Source organism: Agelaius phoeniceus, chromosome 5 (genome assembly GCF_051311805.1).
Source record: "Agelaius phoeniceus isolate bAgePho1 chromosome 5, bAgePho1.hap1, whole genome shotgun sequence".
In the NCBI taxonomy this organism is placed as follows: Eukaryota; Metazoa; Chordata; class Aves; order Passeriformes; family Icteridae; genus Agelaius; species Agelaius phoeniceus.
The window spans coordinates 34,138,761-34,156,685 of record NC_135269.1 but is presented as its reverse complement, the minus strand read 5'-3'; the positions used below and the strand labels follow the sequence as shown (position 1 = coordinate 34,156,685).

General features: G+C 36.3%; 1 protein-coding gene across 9 annotated transcripts in view; it reads right to left on the bottom strand.

Moving 5' to 3' along the window:
* The window catches only part of PPFIA2 (PPFI scaffold protein A2), a 290,351-nt gene that overhangs the window by 144,202 nt on the left and 128,224 nt on the right, over positions 1-17,925 (bottom strand). The window lies entirely within an intron of this gene.

Here is a 17,925-nt window from a genome sequence, read left to right as displayed (position 1 = left end):
CACTTTCTAATTTATTTCTGCAGAGCCCAATAAATAACAATTTTCTTTAGATAGACCTTGACTAGTAGCCAATCTGACCAGGCAGTATTTCTTCTGATTTCAAAATTTTCTTAAGAAATTAACAGCAGACATTTTTGAAAATTCTGGATGTAAAAAACCCACCATTTCTAGACTAAACTTTTAAACAATTTCTTTCCACTACTGAGAGCATATGTAACAATACATACAATGTTCATGCTAATAATAGTTGAGCTTAATCCTTTCTCAAAGCAAATATTGACCTAAGATTTATTTCTCTGATTATTTACCAACTCAATAGAGTAAACCTGGTATTTAAAGCAGGCAAAAATACAGTATATATTACTTGGATTCAAGTATTTTTAACATATGGAAAACACAACTTACTGCAAGATGTGTTTTACAATGAATTTACTATTATAATTTGAGGAAGTTAAGCCTGACTGGATATTACAGCTTACTTTTGCAGTAAAAAAAAATGTGCACATTATCAATATATTTAAAAACAGCCACAGGCAAGTTTCCATGCCCATCTATCTTCAAAACACATATTTGCTATGATCCTCACATTTTGATTTATAACAATTTTAAATACTGGAAATACTTTTAAACTTTCAGTCTTTTAAAGGAGAATTATGCAGTCATATAGATAAAAAAAAAATCTTGAATTTTAAGAAAAACTCCCCGTATGCTGAAAAGTTCTTAACTTGTTTCTGTCAGATTTCCCTTTAGATTTACAGCCTTAAATATTTGAAAACATTTTTATAATGCTATTCTCTTTACTTAAAAGATATTTCATTTCATACAGAGGAGCAACTTTGGAAAAGATAATTTCCATGCAAAGCAATTCACGTTAATTCATGTATCATGTTCAGATGTATTTATACCACCACTGTTCCAGAATTTTTCAAGGAAAACACAATACATATTATATCAGCATGGCACTGTTTTAAATAAACAATACTTCAGCACAAGTAAACACACACATTATAAATTTTACCCATTCAGTCTCGTGCATCTTTATTTAATCATGGTTCAATGGTTCATAAATTACATCTCTGTGTGTATGTGTGTATATATATATATATCTATATACACACATGACACTACTAAAAATGTTGAAACAAATGCTTTTGGAATAAATTTTTTCACATTTTAATTTCCATATGTCTGATACATGATTTTTCTGAAAACTTTGCACTTATGTTCAAAAAGGTAGATCTACTGTATACTTTTGACTGCTGCATCTGAGCTCTATTAACTAATTTATTCTTGCTGTTCACTGTCAACAGCGATATTCTCTGAGTAACTTTATCATAACTTTTCAAATTATCTTGTAAACAATTTTCCCCCTCTTTCCCCTTGTAAAACTGAGGAAGACCCACAAAAGACATAGTGACAAAAAGTATAAAATTAATTCTGTTAAATTCAATTCTAGCAGCTGATGGGGTTTAAGTCCACTATTTTGACTCTTCGGAAACTTAACACAGTTGGGAATGAGTGATCCCTGATACTTCAATACTGTAAGGTCATTTCCTTATAGCCATAGTAATTTCCTATCCAAAATGTCAAGTGTAAGAAAAGTGAAATAAAAATATTCCATTAAAAGTATAAATTTGGTGCATGAATTCTAAAACTGTTTTTCTTCAAACAATTTATGTTGAGGGAAATGCATCATATTGTCATGAGGATATTATTGGCAATTCTTGGAGGTACAAAAAAATCTATGAAAGAGTTATGCATTCTAAGTAGTGCAGCAATTCCCATTCATGCATGCTGATGAAATATTTATTCTATTCAGGAATGTATCTAATGGTATAGAATCAACTTAGTATTTTGTACCTTAGTAATTACAACATATTTGAATTAATATTTATGACACTTTCTATTACAGTTTGGGCTTTCTCCTTTGGAAAATGTTTAATGAAGCAGAAAATTAAAGTTTAGCAGAGGAGAAAATAGGGTTAAAAGAGAGAGAAAATTCTGAAAATGAATTTCTAGAACATGCATATATTCTTGCTTGGGATGAGCACTTTGGCTACTATTTGCTGTAAACCACATGCAGGGGGACAGAGCCTCAAGCTGCATCCTACTTAAGGACTTAAAACTATGTTTCCAGTCTCTGGAATTTGGATTTCCACATAGAAGAGCCTTGTATGAGGCTGTGACACTTCTGAAAACATTTTCAGAAAATACATTACCTATGAAATGCCCTCTTCTAGGTCACACACAGTCAAGCTACACCTCCTGGAGTTCCCAACACTACACGACACAATAATCACAAATAAGGGCACACATATGCAGCAAACTGACCTGTCTTTCACAACCAGATGGAAATAGTGACAAAGGACTTATGAGACTATAATTTCAAGTTTCTGTGGAAGCAATAAAATTAAATGGAGTTTTACCTAATTCTCTAAATTAACCTAAAAGAATAGGTCAAAATTTAGATCAAAATTCATTAATCCCAAGACTGGTATTCCTAACCTTCAAACATGAAGCAACTGCATTTTCAACTAGTTACTTACACTGGACTTACAAGCAATCTTGCTATCCAGGTTACATGAAGAAGAACATATTTTCCTAAGCACCAACATCATAAAAATCCAAACCTCCTTAGCTAGTCCCCAGTCAAAGCTCTGGTAAAGCAGGAAATCCTGCACCCAGTTATGATATGAGCAGTACAACTCTATTTTCAAGGCCGCATACAAAATAAGGACAGGGAATATAGAAGAAAGTCAGATTTTATAAAAATGGTATGGAAAGCTGCTGAAAAATTCGAAGATACTCACTGAATAAACTTAATTTGTTACAATATTGAATAAACGAGGGCAGAATCTCTCCCAGGATTCTTTGATTCTATAATGAAGATTTCGGACAGGTGGAACCTACTTGCTAGAAAATAATGACAATCCTGCTCTCAGAAATAAAAAAAGTATCCCTTGGAACAATATTTGTACAGATGTATGCACACACACTATGCATAAATAAATATTATGATTGATGATGATAGTCTCCAGGCAAAAAACCAAAAGTATAAAGAAGTAACAAAAACCACCTATAAGCAATCTATATCAACAGAGCTCTCTGGTATTTCTGTTGACCTGTACACACTTTGTCCATGGGAGTACTCCCACTGAACTACTGGGAACTTCCTATCAAAAACTGCCAAGATCTATTCCTTAAAACCTAATACATAGAAAGGCAGACCTTGAAGTCTGCACAATAGTCTTGCCACAATATTGTTACATGACAGAACAAGGTAAGCTAATACCTTATTAAGCACTTTAAAGAGAAAATAAGATTCAGAAATATTTATTTACCTGTATCTAACTGAACTTTCTAATTATTCTTTGATTAATCCCTTTAAAAAATATTTCAATAAAATCACCACAGTTAAAATAAAATCTTACATTTACACTATAAAATATCTACAATATTCTTGTAGGAGATGCTTATTACAATGAATGAAGATTCAGAACAGTGATCACAGAAGCAGAGTTTGAGTTCATATATCCATTAAAACATCTAGATTGAGCCTTTGTGCTTTACCAAGGCACAGAAATAATTCAGGCACGCATTCCATCATTAAAAATTTACTTAATAAAAAGACTCTAAAATGGAACTGTCTGAATTGCTCCTATTCAAGAAAGAAAAAAATATTACCTTTCCTTTCCTTCCTAATTGTCAGAATTTCCTCCATGTAAAGTCATCTCAGACAAGAAGGTTGTTATTTGTTTTTTGGCTTTATTTTTTTGCAAGTACAGAAAACGGAGAACACGCTCATTTCACAGAATCACAGAATCATCAGGGTTAAAAGAGACCTTCAAGATCATCTAGTCTGGCCATCAAGAACCTGTCACCACCATAAACACCCCTCAGCCATATCCCCAAATGCCAAAGACAGTCACCTCTTCTTGAGAGCCTCCCCGGACAGCGACTCCACCACCTTCCTGGGCAACTCATTCCAATGCCTAACCACTCTTTCAGTGAAAAAAAATGTACTAATATCTAATCTGAACCTCCTCAGGAGTGGCAACTTTAGGTCATTTCCTCACATCCTTTCACTTGAGACATAGCAGAAGAGTTGTATCCCCACCTGGCTATAACCTCCCTTCAAATAGCTAAGCTAAACAACTACAGGTCCCTCATTGGACTTGAGGTTCAGATTCTTTGCCAGCTTTATTGTCCTTTTTTGAAAATGCTCCAGCACCTCATTGTCCTTTTCTGAAATTCCATATTGTCTAAAAATATGAAACTATAAGAGCATTGCACAAATATGGAATCCAAGACATTTTTTGTGTTACCCTGGACAGTGTTATATTGATTAGTTTTCAAACCAGGTCTGTGGAAATCATGCTGGCTACTCTTTTGCTCTGTCTAATGAAGTGTGAGTGTGAACTCTTATTTATGTTTCAGGTTCAATTCCAAGTCATTTTATCGATGACTGGCATGGAAAAGGAGAAGGGAGGGGAGGGGTGGGGGAGTGAAAGAGAAAAATAAAAGAAAGAATAAATTAATAACCAAAGATACCTACAGTGTTTTCCCGCACTCCCTGAAATCCTGCTCCTATAATGAACCAGCTACCAGACCTGCCCCCAGCCTACAGTACTAATCTCTCTTCTCCAGGCTGTGAGGAAGGAAGAGACAGCAGTACACACACGTGTACATATTGCCCTGCAAAAAGACAAGCACTGTTTAGGAAGATGTGTTTAGACTGATGCTAAACTGTGCACATGGTCCCTGGAGAACAGACCTGCTGAGAGATCCAGGTCAGATGGAACTCATGCACAACTGAGGAGCCTATACAGGTCTCAGAAATCTCACAGATCTTGTGAAAGAGAGAAATCTCACAAGGATCACAGGGACTATCAGAGTTCTGTTAAAGACAAAACTAAGAAACACATTCAAAACACAGTGAATCATACTTGCTTGAATTTAAAATCTTTGTGTCCTATAGTCTCATTCTTACTGTATGACTACAGCAGAGAGAAAAGCCAAAACCATGCCTAAATAGTTCTCTACAGCCTCATACAACTTTGATTGCCCCATAAAGGCCAGGTGACACCTATTCAAAATCTGTTCCTCTTTGACTCCTCAGATTTCTGCATTGGGGGGGGGACCCCAAACAAGACAGTGAATCACTTGTTTGGCAGTAATGCCTATTTCCCTCATTTTCCTGAAGGTATGTGCCAGCACATCCAGTTTCCTCCAGAGGGACAGTTTGCCCTCTGATCACCTGGAAGCAGGGAAGAGAAGGAAATGTGCCCTTGGGTGAGTGCAGAATGCAGCCCTTGGGCATCATTCTGTTCTGCCTGGGCTCTAGAACACAAGTATTTTGTATGATTGGGAGCAAACAAAAGGAGAAACTGGTACTTCATTTATAACTATAACGTCATTCTATAAGCCCAGGAAATATGGCTAACGCACAATTTTTTCATAGTCTGTCCCCTCAGAAAATATGTGTACAGATACATTGATATCTGAAGTCTGGAAAGCATTTTGCTTGAACTGTTCTTAGCTTGATTTTTCTTTTAAGTGTTTATCCTTGTAGATAAGATACTGCTTAAAAAATACAGCTTGCCCTTGAAGATACGAATGGGACAGGCACAGATAGTGGTAATTCCTTGGGGATTTAATGCTACTCTGTTGGATCAGCTTCTAAGCAATCCCTCTCACTGTACAGCACTTTTAAGGTCCTGAACAGGTCAGGGCTATCACATAAAATCCTGCTGACTTAAAGAAATTATTATTTAAAATAATCTATATTATAAATTCCCACTAGCTTTGCTAGGCACTTTGCAAGCATAGCTCTGAGAATATTTCTTTTACGAGCAAACTGAGATACATGTGCAACGTTTCCAAGCACTCTGCTGCTTTTACTTCATTTACTTTTTCATGTGAGTATAGAAGCCTAACACAGATTTCAGGTACAGTATTTTTCTTTGCATTTAAATATCTCTTTCCCAGTTTTTTGATATACCAAGAGGCATCCCAATACCAAACAAACATACAGTATGCAATGATACATTCAGAATTTACACACAGTTTCAAGAATTGAGTGTGATTATGATGCTGCCAAGCAGCATGAAGTGCAAATTAACAAGATTTTGGTTTTTTTCCTGGTCGCTCATAATGTTTTGGGCAACAGCCAGATGTCAGAAATCAGTTCAGCTTCACATTAACATCATTTGAAAAACAAACAGTAGCAGATGCAGGCAGTGAAACTGCACCGTGGAAAGACAGACCTAAGGTGGAGGATATCAGAGATGAGTGGAAGCATTTACATACAAAATTAATAAGTTGTAGGTGAAGAAGAGCCTGAACCAGAAGTCTTTTTTTTACTGCCTCCTGAAACAATCTAAAAATTAGAGTACCTATGGGATTGAAAACTATTATTAGCATTAGATCTTATATATAGTTTCACATTCTTGGATTGCAATAGGGCAGGGATAATTTCCCTGGAACCCTGTCCACCCTGGACCTCTTTAAATAATTTAATCTTGGTGCAATAAAAAAAATAACTTTTTGACCTGGTGCCTCTGAGGAGGGGCCCTGAGCAAAGGATGCCCTATCATTTTATACTCTCACAGTCCAAGAGGAGCAGTCTGGGGTCTGTGGGTTCCCACCTTGCCTCTGAGTTTCTGTCCCCAGGCACTGAACCTGCACACAGAGCTACCTGCTCTGAATGTATTCCTTAACACTATTTTAGGATGAAATGCACATAAAACTGGTTATTCCACTCCAGTAAATAGTTCAAATGTAGATTTCTACATTTGACCACTTGCCTAAGTTTGAGATGCAGACAAGCCAGTCTTTCCACAAAAACTTCCATGAGAAACAGTATTAAGAAGAGCAATTAGAAAATGAAATGAAATTCTAATTTTAAAGGAAAGATGTTAATTAAACATAAAACTTTGCAAGTGAAGAAAGCACACAGGACTATTTGTCTTTATGTATTAAACCAGCATGTTTATCCACAAAAACTTTTTTAAACTGTTTTAAACTGTCACTTTGGTCACTGGTTTAAAATTCAACACTGAAAGCCTGAATTTAAAGAAGAAAATAAGCTTTGGGAACTTTTTGTTTTGTTTATTTTCTCCATACACAACATTCCCTTCGGCTACTTGAAGCATAAATCAGACAAAATTTCCTCACAGAGTCTGTTGGAAGAGCTAGGTCTTTTTAATGAAAATAAACAGAAATTGATGTTGAAAACCTGATGAAGATAATGACAAAGGTGCTTGAAGTTGTGTATACCAGACAACTTGAGGAAAATGAGACAGCTGGGTTCATCCGTGACTCCTGTTTTCTTTGCTATGCTGCAGCAGGGACCAAGGAGTGGTCCAGGAAAGAAAGGGTTTCCTGACACCTATGATCATGCTTTGCACATAGATATTTTTAATAGCCAAGAACATGATCTTCAAGTGTAACAATAATTATCATGCCCATGTAAAAGTGAGACAACAGCACAGCTTAAAACACTAAATTCAGGAGCACACACTTCACTAACTACAATGAAAAGAATGTAGTAAAAAGAGTAAAATATTACTCTGGCAACAATTATTCAAACAGCCAAAGAATTAATATCAAAGCATCACTTGAGAGATATTGGCCATGTTTTTCCTGTCTCACCTCTATAATAACATGAAAGTATCCAGATCCAGACAAAAGCAATCTTTTTGAGGACACTGAACTGCAAATACAGACAAATACATATATAAAAACGTAGGATCTCTTTTGCAAAATGGAGGTATTTTGTTGATTAGTGCAAAAAATCCAAATTTAAACCATGAGGATCTGACAACACTACTAATACAATTTTGTATTTTTAATAAAAATTAGAATTGCTTGACATTATCTGGGGCCTTAATACAACTTTCTAATGTTATTTTTTATAAATCAAAATTTTACATCTTATCACTGAAAAGTCAGCAAGTGTAACAACCTTGTGATTACACCTGTACATTGTGTCTGTCCTTCAAGTATTACTTTTATAATCTGTAAAGTGTTCATAAAACATAGCGAGAAAGGGAGAAGATAGATATGAGCTAGTAGGGCCCAGAAGAATCCCCATAAAGCACACACCCAGCCATCATGATGGCTTAGGAAATTTGCCCCACTAAAAAGGTAACAGTTGAGACAGAGCAGATCAAAGAACCCTGATCGGCTAAAAGGCCAGACCTCCAGAGAAGAAACAGAGAGCACAGATTAATAACTACCTGCTTATGACAGAGAATCTGTACAAAGAAAGATGAAATTGAATGATTTGCACACCTTATCTAATTTAAATGTATTTAAAGTTAAGAGCTCAAGATTCCTGACCCTTGAGGGAGAAAAACAGGTTGCTTCAAAGGCAACTCAATATCTGAGTGGATTAACTAAAATTAAATGGTTTGAATGTAGCATTGCCCTCTCAACCAAAAAACCACCAGCCTCGCTTCCTAAGAAATGACAAGTACAGACAAGGCATTTTGCTATTTAATTGCATCTTTTCTTGGCAAAACAGAATACTTTGCTTCAAAAGAGTTGTCTCCTCACCAATGCAGCATCATCTCACTGCTCACTGGTAAGGACGGGGAAGGAAAACTTTAGCAGGTGCTAAATACAGTGGACTTTCTGGTTGGTGCTGAAGATCATAGACCCATGTAATGGCTTGGGTTGGAAGGAACTTCAAAGTTCTTCTAGTTTCAACACCTTCCACTGGACCATGTTGCTCAGAACTCCATCTAATCTGGCCTTCAACACTTCCACAAAGGAGGCATTTACAAATTCTCTGTGCAATCTGTTCAAGTGCCTCACCAACCTCACAATAAAGAATTTCTTCCTAACATCCACTCTAAATCTACTCTTTGTTTGAAGCCATTCCCCCTTGTTTTTTCCTGAATGTGCTCTTGTAAAGTCTCCATCCTTCCTGTAGGCGCCCTTCTGGTACTGGAAGGTTACAATTAGGCCACCCCAAAGCCTTCTCTGTTCCAGCCTGAACAATCCCAATTCTTTTAGCCTTTCTGCATAGGAGAGGTGCTGCACCCCCCTAATCAATCTTGCTGGCCTCCTCCAACTCCAACAAGTCAATGTCCTTCCTGTGCTGGAGACCCACCACATCTCTGACAGAGGGAGGCTTAGCTGAGTTTCCATCTCAAAATAAAAATGAGTTGCTAACTATTCATAAAGGATACCAAGAGAATATTCATTCAGATACCAAGAGAATGTCTAGACCCTCTCCAAAAGACCAGTGACAGCAATATTTTCCTTAGAGTGTATAAGGAGTATGTCATAGTTGTTAACTATAGCAAATTTATTCCAATCTTGAAAACCCCTCAACCACCCCCCTCCCCCCCAATTCCTCTCAAAAATAAATCCTTCCAACATGATTTTCTGTATTTCAGATGCAAATGAAATTTAAAAGCTAATTTTAATGAAACCTGCAGTATCAATTCCACAGAAAGCACAAAAGAAAGTATGTCTCATAGGTATTAAGGAAGTGCCAAAAGCAGTTACAATTGCAAATATGCAGATGACAGTAAACTCACTAAAAGAGATATTGTAGATTGACTGCCAGCTACCAGCCTCTGGAAAACAGAAAGCAATTCAAACTCATACAACTTGAAATGATTCAATAATGTTTTTATTTCATTGTGATCTAAACTAGGTTGCATCAGCTTGTACATACCAGCAGTTAACAGTGTGCCTAAAGAGTCACCCTGGTTAAGCAAACTCACAGGAATATCTTAAAAGGAGTATCTTACAAGCAGTGAAAACAGCTCTTGAACTTGGTAGGGGGAAGGAGGAAGGGAAACAGAGACAATTCTCTTCCAGTTTGTTTGCAATGGATGCACAGCTGCCAAGCCCACATCTTGGGAAACCCGTAACATGATAATCCCAAAAGTAGGAAGCCAGAAGTCCCAAAGGCATAGTGAAATTCTAAATTTGAATATGCAAATGCAAGTGTTTCCCTGGCACGTTGCCACCAATTGTGAGAAAATATAACCAAGAGTGACAGTTCTCTATAGGCCTGAAGACATGACTTTTGAAACTAATCTTACTGGTATGAACGGGAATGGTGCAGTGCAGTGAAGTATCTCTTGTAACTAAAAACTATCTTGAGCTAGCAGTTACTTGACTGATTCTAAGGTGTATTTCTCTAATCATCATTTTTATAGATATGGAAGAGGTATTTTGTTAGGATGTGCTGTGAATTTTTCCTTCCTGCCTCCCATGTAACTTCAAAATATGATTAATTCCTGACTTTTTTCATTTATTTGTTGCTTTCATTTTGGTTCATAAGTGTTCATGACATTAATTAAAATGGGACATTACAATTTTTTTAGTTGAAACATTACTTAAAATTGTAGCAGTATTCACAGGAAATTAGCTCAGGAAGAGTTGGTTACCAAAACGATGACATTTAGTCAACACTTTATATTTCAACTTAATGTTACAATTGAATAAGTTGTGTTCTGAACACACTATATTATTTTTCACCATATGTGTATTAACTAACACACTCTCCAGACAATGGCTTGGCTTCTCTACTTGTGTGCATCAAAGGAACACTGGCAGAAGACATGGTTAATAATACATGAGTCAGAAGGGCAGTGGTTTTTATCACTAACATGACATTAGTTGTAGAACAAAGACACATCATTATATCAATACATGCATTCCTTTGATAGTCTCAGCTCTGACTGTCATGTAACCATACTTAACAGAAGAATTGTCTTTTTTAGCTCAGAATCCCACTCTTTTTGTCAACAGTTCTCCCTCTTTTGATGCAATTTTGACAGCTTTATTGTTTTACTCATTCATCAGCCTCAAATAAAATGATGGGTTTAATGATAAGCATCTATAAGAAAAAAGAAATCCAATACATCTTGCAACCCTATGTGATACTGAGTAGTTCAAGAGTTTATAGTGAGAGAAATGCCCCAGTGCTTCTACAATAATAGAGGAATTTTAAGGAATCATAGTTATGATCTCATGTCAATTTGTTTTGCAAACATATTCTGTTTCAACCATCATCTCAGTAAAACTGAAAAAGAACATTTTAAATGCAAATTTGCTTAAGTGAGTTGATGTGGTTATGGAGCTTCTTCAGTTCCATAGAATCATAAAACTATGCCGTAGTTTGGGTTTGCTGTTCAAGAGTTTCCAGGCATTTGAAATCCTGCTAGAAACTATTGAATTTTTATTTAAAAAAATAAATTATATGCACGACATTCCAGTGCAAGTTTAGTTATCACTCAAGCATTAAAGCTGCCTGTGTCCTGTCCCCCACTGTGACCCTGAAAGATCATCTCTCTTATTTCTGTCTCAATTACTAAAAACATTTCCACTACAAGGAAAGATTTAAAGGATAAGGCCTCCAGACAAGTCCTACAAATCCACAGCAGTGATCCCACAAACCAGATAACCCTTTAGGCTGTGACAAGCTCAGAGTGGAATGGTTTTCCTTTTCCACTTTTGTATCATGCTGTCAAACAAACAGATCAATTATTCACTGTCACTGTAACAGTGACTCCAAGGTGATCAGATAGTGCAATGATGGGCTGGTATGAGCCTCAGAAAAAATGAAACCTTCTGCTCATCGCTTTCCTGAGGGATTAAAATGAACCCTTTTCTCTTTTCCAGTTTTTCGAAGACTCATCAATTTCTCTTTATATTTGCACTTCCCAATAGAATTTTGCCAAAATGGTAAAATACTGAAAGAGTGCAACTAGTGCCTTTATCAAAAATCTCACTCTCATGAAAGCCTGGTTGGGTCTGTTACTCCAGTGATTTTATGGTTGTAAGTTTCAAAGACTGAATGTCAATTAATAGATGTGGGCTCCTCTGTAGCCATCTATTTTTAATTCCATCAGAGAGGCTTAGCGTTAAACATGTGATGGAAGAAATGTTAGTCAGAGGAAAGCAGATGGGATAGCTAATTTTTCTTTCACAGTGTTTACACAATGATGAAATTTTTTTAACTCTCAGAGGAGAAAGAAAAACAAGACTACCCCACTCACACATAGCAATATTCCTCAGCAGGCTTTAGACAGGAAAATGCTAAGTTCTGATCTGCTTTTGTCATTAGGTAGCCTGGCAATAGAATGTACCAGTAAAGGTATGAGTCTACAGTCCATGCCAGTAGTCCCCAAGCTTCAGGTGCTGCTCAGGTGTCCAGGCTGAACACACTTCAGTGTGTTCATCTGGAGCCTCCTGCATCCCCAGTGCATGTGCAAACTGCACACAGAACAAAAAGTACATTTTATTACTTATTCCTTATCTATATAAAAGCAGGCAAAGATTAAGAGTTAAAAAGAAGCCCCACAGAGACTGCACCAACCAGACACAGAAACGGCACAAAATATGCCAGCCATGAGAATGGCTGTGTGGTGCCACAGAAGACCCCTGAATTTATCCTGGATTACTTTGCTGCAGAAGGAAAGCAGCATAGCTGCACCATTGGTGTGTGATGCCGACAAAGAGGGAGCACTCACTAACCCAGGAATGACCACAGAATAACCTGATTTTGAATACATAGCAGGGATGCCATGCTATGCTGAAGTGTTAGCTTCCCTGAGACTGCAGTCAGCTGTATAAATTCATGGGGGTCCAACAGAGAAGATGAAATTATTCACATGTCATAATAGCTGTTTCTAAGATCTTGGATAACTCAATTGACTCTTATTATAACCTTCAAAGTTAAAAAAAATCTGAAACTCGCATTTAAAAAAACATTAAGTAAAGCTTGTTAAAAAAGATGTAATTTCAATAATAATATCAATAATTTACAATAAACATGTAGCAAATTAATGTTCTGTTTGCACATAATGATGCAGATAAGAAATAATCCCTCCAACTGCCAGAAGAGTATAAGAATCTACTGCTCTGAGGCAGTTCTGCTGAATTTTAAGTGATATGGAACACAAACACTAAGCCCTTGCATGATGTGTAGAATAAAACCATGCCACCCAAATGAGAAAGCCTCTCTAGAAGTCCTAAATTCAAAAGGCAGCTAAGACAATCCAACTCATTCAAAGTATGCCATCTGAGTACTTGAGCTGCAGTAAAGATGCAGACTGCAACTTCTCAAAGCCATGTTGCTTATGGCTGAAGAATTCTCATGTAAGTCACAAACAAACTGCACCTTTTACTTCTTGATGAGTATCATTTCAGGTTACTTATAAAAGCATTCTGAACCCTGATTTCCAGTTTTAGGGCCACATAAACCACAAGAGATGTCCTTAAAATCTTTCAATGGTTGGGCATCACTTTAAGTTAATTCCAGATACGTTAATTTTTTTTTCCTCCAAAGTTTCCAAAATAGAGCTTTGTGAAATATCCAAGGTACCTTGGTGATGAAAAGAATCACTTTTGCTCAACACGTTATTGACATCAAATAGATATAGAATAGGTATACACAGTGCTGTTGCTTTCAGGAAAAGCTGTTAACAAATACCTTCCAAATGGTTGATTTCATGGTCTTTTAGTGCTCAAGATTATTCAACAGATAAATATCTTGTCAGAACAATTAGCACTACTGCCAACTGACCTCAATATTTTTAAGAGAGGAAAAAAATACAGTTCTGTCACCCCAGGAACTGTAATCAATATATACATTCTGTGGAGTTAATACAGAATCATTTATAGACTTCCAAAAGTACCAAAGCATGAGGTGGTGATAAAACAAAAACCATGTTACATTTGGATCTGATAATTTCCCAAAAACACAAGAATACTTTGCTGTACTTGGTGCACTGGGATTCTGAAACCACACTTAGAAGAAAGGGCTGGTTTAGAACAACTAAATCACTTCCTTAAAAGTGGAATACTCATACTAATACTGCTGCTAGTAATAAAAAACTCAATTAGCCCCTTGTGATATTCAGGAATTTGTATGTGTACTTCTTTCCATGTCACTTCCTGACATCATATGAAAAAAAACTTGCATGAAAAATCTACTCACACTTTGAAAGGGGAATGAAGTGTCATATCTTCACCTGCTCATTTTATTATGGTTTTGAATACTTAAATCTTTCATTGTTCTTTATCTTCTGAATGACATGCTGCTGTCTAATAGGATCTTGTCTTTCCTAAATTAATTTTGAGTATTGAGATTTTAGAGTATAAACTATAGTTCTAGAAACAAGAGATATCAACTGATGATAAACTTAATTGTGTAAAAAGCCTTAAAAACCTGGAAGTTCCAACCATTTTTCCAAGTACAATAAGCATTATATGTCTTACATAGTATTGTAAACAACGTGAATACTCACTTCTGTGTTTCCACCTCTGTTCCATCCTTCCCTTAATTTGCCAAGTTTTTACACCATGCACTCTTTGTAGTCAGGATTACATTCCCACCTTGCCTGGAACAGTGGGACTTCATGCTTAATTAGTAGTATTACCAATACTGAAGAGTATATACATTACAGAGAGCCCCAAACAGTCCCAAAGTTAACAAGAGGTGCAATATTTCTGAAGAGAACAAGCATAGGTCACAATGATGAAAGTATAAAAATATTCTCTGTAAATATAGTTAGTTCAAGGCCTTTACATGAGGTATAACCTTATAATAAAACCTTAAAAATTAAAGCCATCAGGGGAGGGATTAAGAGGAATCCTGCAGATTAGGGATCTGTAAAATCATGAGGCAGAAGCAGAGCAGCAGGCAGCATTTTTGGACTGATTACTGCTGGGCAGCCACCCACCATAGAGAGCTTCCCTTCTGTGTTTCTGAAGGAGTTAAACAACTTCAAGGTAGAATATTGAGTTTGGACACATGGAAAAAGAGGAAATGTCTTTTGCATAGGTGTTCAGCTTGGAGATAATTGTTTCAGACACTGAAAATTAAAATGTATTGAACTGCAGCCTTTGCACAGTTAGGGTAAGCTGAAGATATAGACTGGATGGTTTCATTTTACTTCACAGCACAAACCACAATTTTAACAAAATTAAAAAGCCCGAAAAACCAAACAAAACCAAACATTGTGAGAGGCAATGGTTCTAGGAGTGTTTCTCAATTTCTCATGAAGTACACGAATAAAAATATCCACTTCATTACATATCTTATGCCTCTACTATATCCATCATAGCCTGCACCTTCTCTGGGCTCACATAAAGCTCAGAGGAACTCAATCTAAAATAAAAAGTCATAAACAATGTAAAAATAAAGCTTGCATTCTACTTTATCTTATAAACTAAAGCCAAAATATTATGTTCAGAATTTCTCTGCACCATATTTATCTACAGGAACAGAGAGCAACTACCAAAATGGTGATTTTCCTTTTCCTCAAATACCCTAAATAATTGTGCACCGGGATAAGTCAAGCACCTGAGAAGTCTCCCACTTACATTCACAGCCCTTATGAATTGGTATTGCTTCCACTCTGTATTCTCTTGCAGCCTTGAAAGTCATTTACCAATGGCCTGACAGGCAGCATTCCCTGCCCACTTCCCATTATGCTGCTCTTATGGCCTCTTGCCTTTCCTGAGGCCTTGGTGTCAACTAACCCACAATAAACTGCTCAGCCTGGCTCGCTCACACTTTTGCCTTGCACACTCTGTGTCCAGCACAAGCAAGTACTTGGCTGGGACCCACAGGGACATTTCAGGATCAAGTCAAGGAGAGGTAACACACAGATGTCACATGTTCTGTGGCCATCTTTGTGTCCCCCTCTCACAAGCTCCAGGAATGTCACGCTGTTTTACAACTTTATGCTACCAGATGTTTAGGCATCTCAGACAAATTTAAAAACTACACCACTCCTTAAATTTTTTGTTAGTGTAGTACTGGGATTTCAGCTTTTATTTGAATATACCCTCAAAAAACCTTGCATATGTAGCATGACAGTGGCCACTAATACCTCATAGAATAACCACTCATGCAAATCCCAGCTGTAAATATAGGTTAAGTCTTTATATTGTTAAAAGGGTATCGCCCTAAGTACATATCAGAATTCTGTGTGCATCTGCTTGACTAACATAAAAACCTGTCCATATGTTGTTACAAGAATTTTTAACAGAACAATTTTATTATGGAACTAAGTCAAACAGACCATAATAACAGAACTATGGGATATAAGCCATTTCTAATTGAACATTGCTACTGGCAGCACACTTAACCCTCTTAGGTTTAGAACAAAATGACATAGATTTAGATTTTGCATTTAATAACAATTTATTTCCCAGACACCCTCCTTTTGTAACCTTTTAAGTCTTTCAATTCCATCAGATTTTGAAAGGATAAGCTACTAATAAATGCAGTTTTATATCTATTTAATTTAAACACAGAAATAAGTAAGTAGGAATATAGTTACAGGAATTCCCCAGGAAAATATTTCTGTGGTTTAACTTCTAATCCGTTTTTATTTTGGGATTAATGCAGATAGCATCAAAGCATCAAAATGAGAAACAAGCTGCATATTCAGTTCAGGTATTCTAGTAAAACAGCGCACAGCCTGAAAAGTAAACAGGAAATATTTTCAGTCTGGCAAGTGCTTTTGAATTTTTGTGGTTGAATATGAAACTTCTTCAGTATTACTCTTTCTAAATATTTCTTTAGAATACCTGATGTCTAACAACATGAAACTATCAACACCACAAAAAAATAACTCAAACCTTGTGTGAAAGTTCATACGCAAAATTACTCATATAAATTAAACTTTAAGGAATATGTACATATGAAAACAGCATAAAGAACAAATGATTAATAATTACTTTGACAAATAAAGGAAAAATATGATGAAAGATACCCCAAATGCTAATAATCTCTTAAATATTGGATTAGGACTTTTCTCTGCATTGGTTGCTGAAATATAATCCATAAATAAAAGTAACAAAAAATCTTTTTCCTACAGATACTACAGTAGATATGAGTACTCTTAAAAATTACTGAAAAAGTAATTCTAATATGAAAAATAAACTTCAGTGTAAAGGCATAGAGAAACCCACTACATGCTGGTTGACATCATAATCTGAATTCAGAGTAAATATATTTATCTTGCTCTCTGAGAATAATTAACATTTTGGAATCAAAATAAAGTTAGTGTTAATGGGGATGATATGCTGGGTGCAATCTATTGCACCTGTGCTGTTGATATTACAGTTCTACAGAGGAGGAAAAAACCAGAAAAAATAGTTGTCCCTGAAGTGCATGCGTGTGACTCACAATGTGTGCAAGAGACAGACCACTGAAGTGTGAACGTGCTGTTTATACCCAGCTTCTTCAAAGAGAACAGATGCTCCAGGATTATTTTCAAATATATATTACTATATATATAACATAAAAATAAGATGACTGTAATACTGTGAGAACAAGAGGCCAGATTTAGCTAATGATCTTGGTTTTAATTTTCCCTTTCATTTCCTCAAACTACAAATGAATAATTTGCATTTACCTTCCCATTTAAGTAGGTGTGTGTTCATTTGAGCTTCCTCCCTCAGAAACATGCAGTAATACTCCCCAGTTAGAAATGTGCAAGCATTCAGTGCAATTTTCAGAGTGGTTTTAACATACAAGGCTTTTGGTGTAATCTCTTGGTCTCTCCGTTTCAGGTGCCTGGCCTGACAGCATAGTTGAAAACTATGATGGCAACAGGGAATTTAAGGCTTAGTCTATTTCTAGAAGTCCATCATTCCCTCTGCATTAGCTGGCACATAGTATTTTTCCTTGAGGAGCTGTACTGCACTTTTCTTGCTCCCACTTCCACGTGGAAGACCCTTGAAACCTGTAACTTGGAGAACCTGAGGAAAGAATGCTGCAAAAAAAGCTAATTGCATTTTTACATTATTTGCAGAATTTCTTCTGGGCTTAATGTTTTCTCTTGTTTCAACAAGAACATAAGTTATTCTTTAAATCAGTAATTGGTTTTAGATGCACTCCATTCTATCAACTAGAAGATATGGGTAGTTAGAAGTACC